This window comes from Tachyglossus aculeatus, chromosome 9, assembly GCF_015852505.1.
Source record: "Tachyglossus aculeatus isolate mTacAcu1 chromosome 9, mTacAcu1.pri, whole genome shotgun sequence".
Lineage (NCBI taxonomy): Eukaryota > Metazoa > Chordata > Mammalia > Monotremata > Tachyglossidae > Tachyglossus > Tachyglossus aculeatus.
In genome coordinates this window covers 4,192,162-4,196,615 of record NC_052074.1, presented here as the reverse complement: position 1 = coordinate 4,196,615, position 4,454 = coordinate 4,192,162, and the positions used below count along the sequence as shown (strand labels likewise).

Below are 4,454 nucleotides of genomic sequence, written 5' to 3'. Positions count from 1 at the left end.
GTGTCTTGTCTTATGCCGTCGCGTCGTCTCTGACCCATAGTGATGCCATGGACAGATCTCTCTCAGAACGCCCCACCTCCATGTGCAATCCTTCTGGTGGTGTATTCATAGAGTTTTCTTGGTAAAAATAGGGAAGTGGTTGACCATCGCTTCCTTCCGCACCGTAAACTTCTGCCTCCACCCCCGACTCTCTCCCAGGCCGCTGCTGCCCAGCACAGGTGAGTTTTGACTTGAAGCAGATTGCCTTCCACTCGCTAGCCACTGGCCAAGCTAGGAATGGAATGGGTAGGCCTCTGCTTGACTCTTCCTCCCGTATTCGAGACTGCTAGAGGTCTGGAAACTCTCCAGGTGCCACCCTGGGAGAGGAATGAGCTATGTATAAAACTAATTATGGGGGAGGGGGTTGTGAATACTTATGAGATGCGTTACGGGTGTTTGACTTGGATTTGGCGGGCTATAGAGGGGGGAGATTGGAAATGAACCTGACACAGGCTTTGGAGAGGAAGTGGGCTTTCAAAAGCTTTGAAGATGAGGAGAACTGTGTGATCTGTTGGAATTGGGGAGGGAGGAGAAGCTCCTCCTTCCCCTCCCCACAGCACCTGTATATACGTTTGTATAGATTTATTACTCTATTTATTTTACTTGTACACATTTACTATTCTATTTATTTTATTTTGTTACTATGTGTTGTTTTGTTGTCTGTCTCCCCCTTCTAGACTGCGAGTCCGCTATTGGGTAGGGACCATCTCTATATGTTACCAACTTGTACTTCCCAAGCGCTCTGCACACAGTAAGTGCTCAATAAATACAATTGAATGAATGAATGAATGAATGAAGAAACTCCTTGTAAGCGGGGAACGTCTCTGCCAACTCCAACGTATCATCCTCTCCCCAGCGTTCATTACAGCTCCCTGCACACTCAATAAATATGATTGCTCAATTAATTCTAACCTTCTCCCTCCTCTCATCCCTTCTTCACTCCTCAAGAGATTGAGGGAAGGGAATGTGTCCACCAACTCTGTTACAGTATCCTCTCCCAAGTGTTTAGTACAGCTCCCTGCACACAGTAAGTTCTCAATAAATATGATTGATTGATTCTAGCCTTCTCCCTACTCTCACCTCTTCTCCTGTCCTCAGGTGACTGAGGGCAGGAAATGTCTCTACCAACTCTATTATATTGTCCTCTCCTAAATGCTTAGTACAGACCTCTGCACCCAATAAGTGCTCAATAAATAGGATTGATTGATTGATGGAGGCAGGGGAATTGGAAGTGAGATAGAGTTTAGAAGGTGAGTTTGAGAAGAATGTGAAGGATGATAGTCCCTTTACTGAGCAGGTATTTCAGAAAAAAATAGAACTTTTGAAAGTAGATAAGCAGTTTTCACTGAGGGTCATATAATGTTTGCTTAAAATTCACTATGTCTTTCAAGCAAGTCTCGCATACCCAAATGAATTCTATCTGGAAAATGCAGCAGTGTTTCCATGAAGTCTCATTAAAGATGAATATTTTTTCTGCTTAAATTTCAGATGTCACCGGAAGACAGGCTGCCTAAATCTGAAAATGCTTTAAGAAAGATTCCCCCGAACCCATTACAATAAAACAGAAATTGCTAAATTTTCAAATAAACAAAAGCAGATCATGTTTTTTTGGATCGTCCACCCAATGGATTTCCTTAAAATTGCAAATGATGGCCAACCTTCGACCTTGTGAAGCATTTGAGTGAAAATGTGGATGGAGAAAACAAGTGCTGGAGCCTTTTTTTCAGTGGGGAAAATGGGAGTGTGAGAATGAACACTAATTTTAACTTTGAATGGAGATCAGTTGGTGTCAGAAGGGTTAGTTTCCACGGTAACTTCCCAGAACTCCAGTCGGGATACCATGATGGCTTATTGCGACTTGCTCCAACTTGCTCAAGGTTATCGACACAGGTATGTTGAAATGGAACCTTCATTGAGGTACCTACATTTTGTTGGCTGAAGTGAAGTGAAGGCCTCTTTAATTAAGCAGGGAATAGAGAGAGACGGACAGACAGACAGAGAGGGAGGGAGAGACCGGCGGGGAGGTAGAGACAGAAGGAAACAGGAAGGGAGGGAGGGGGAGAGACACAGGAGAGTGGGAGAGAGAAATGGAGGGATGGAGAGAGACAGAAATGGAGGGGAAGAAACAGGGAGGAAGGGAGAGAGAGGGAATGAGAGAGGGAAGAAGGGAAAGAGGGAAATAAATATAAATGTAATTTTCCGATATTAATGTTCGCTTCCCCCTTTAGACTGTAGACTCGTGGGCAGGGAATGTATCTGTTTATTGTATTCTCCCAATCAATCAATCAATCATATAGTGCTTAGTATAGTGCTCTGCACAAGATAAGCCCTCAATAAATACATTTGAATGAATGAATGAAAAAGAGAGGGAGGAAGAGAGAGAGACAGAGAGACAAAGGAGGGTGGGAGAGGGAAAGAATGACAGGGAGAGAGAGAGGAGAGAGAAAGACAAAAAGGGAGAGGAGAGAGAAGAGAAATAGATGAGGGAGAGAGATGGCTGAAAGAAAGAAACCAGGAATGTATGAATATTTTCCTATGTTGTTCACTAAGCCCTCATCACTTGAAGCAACAGTACTGTAATCTTGCCTTTTGGTTGGTGACAGGATAGATAGGATCTTTGCTACCAGATCTGAATTAGCGGACACCTTTTGAAGCTACTGCATACACGACAACTAGCTATCCCCATTGAGTTTTAAACTGATCAATGGGTAATATCATTTGAGAACCTATCACTTGCAGAGCACATGGTCAAGTTCTTGGGAGAGAATAACTGAATTAATAGATTAGTTTCCTCTGACCTCAAGAAACTCACAGTTCTGTTGGTTTGCAGCCTAGGAGACAGAAACTAGAAGGATTGACAGGTAGGAGGGCGAAGGAGAATTGGGTCTGTAGATGACTTAGTGTTTCAGTCTGCATGAGACAGTAGGTTCAGAAGCGATCGGGGGCGGTGAGTTCCCGAGGTCGGAGTTGGAGGAAGAATCTTGAGGCAGTAGGCTTCCCTTGAGGATTTCAAAAGACTTCCTTTTTCTCTCCCCTTTTCAGAACCAGCACCAGGAGGCTGGTGGAGTTGCTTCGGTCTTCACTCTCTCTGCCAGAGGAGAAACAGAGGAGAGTGTAAGCCAGGGAGAAGAGAAACAGGGAGAGAAGCAGAGACAGAGAGGAAAGAGAGAGAGACAGGAGAGAGACAGTGAGGGCAGGGGAGAAAGAGAGAGAGACAGAGTCAGAGAGGGAGAGAAAGGAAGGGAGGGATGGAAAGAGAGGGAGAGAGTCAGGCAATGTGGCCTGGTGGAAAGAGCACAACCTGGGAGTTGGAAGACCTAGGTTCTAATTTCAGCTCTGCCACTGAAATAACGATAATAATAATAATATAATAATATTTCTTAAGTACTAATAATAATGTTGGTATTTGTTAAGCACTTGCTATGTGCCAAACACTGGGCTAAGCGCTGGGGTATTCATTCATTCAATCATATTTATTGAGTACTTACTGTGTGCAGAGCACTGTACTAAGCGCTTGGGAAGTACAGGTTGGCAACATATAGAGACGGTCCCTACCCAACAACGGGCTCACAGTCTAGAAAGGGGAGACAGACAACAAAACAAAACATGTGGACAGGTGTCAAGTCATCAGAATAAATAGAAGTAAAGCTAGATGCACATCATTAACAAAATAAATAGAATAGTAAGGTAATCAGGTTGTCCCATGTGGGGCTCACAGTCTTCATCCCTATTTTACAGATGAGGTAACTGAGGCCCAGAGAAGTTAAGTGACTTGCCCAAGGTCACACAGCTGGTAAGTGGTGGAGCCAGGATTAGAACCCCTGACCTCTGACTTCCAAGCCCGTGCTCTTTCCACTAAGCCACGCTGCTATTTATATATACCCAAATGCTGGGTTATATGCAATATAAGCCAATCAGCTATAATCTAATAATACTAATTATGGTATTTGTTAACGCTTACAATGTGCCCAGAACTGTACTGAGTGCTGGGGTGGATGCAAACAAATCAGTTTGGACACAGTCCCTGTCCCACCTGGGGCTCACAGTCTCAATCCCCATTTTACAGATGAGGTAACTGAGGCCCGGAGAAGTGAAGTGACTTGCCCTAGGTCACACAGCAGACAAGTGGCGGAGCCGGGATTAGATTTGGCGCTCACAGTCTAAGGGGGAGGGAGAGCCGGTATCTGATCCCCATTTTCCAGATGAAATAACTGAGGAACAGAGAAGTTAAGTGCTTCTCCCTTCTCTCTCCTTCTCCATCCCAGCCCGCACACTCTGCTCCTCTGGTGTCCCTAACCTTCTCACTGGGCCTCGTTCTTGCCTGTCCCGCCGTTGACCCCTGGCCCACGTCCTACCTCTGGCCTGGAATGCCCTCCCTCCTCAGATCTGCCAAACAATCACACTTTCCCCCTTCA

General features: G+C 45.0%; 1 non-coding gene across 1 annotated transcript; it reads right to left on the bottom strand.

The window, feature by feature from the left end:
* Positions 1-228: 228 nt before the first annotated feature.
* On the bottom strand, positions 229-366 carry LOC119932636. The gene has a single exon (XR_005452380.1). It is a non-coding gene; the product is annotated as a small nucleolar RNA SNORA7 (small nucleolar RNA).
* Between the last annotated feature and the right edge of the window lie 4,088 nt (positions 367-4,454).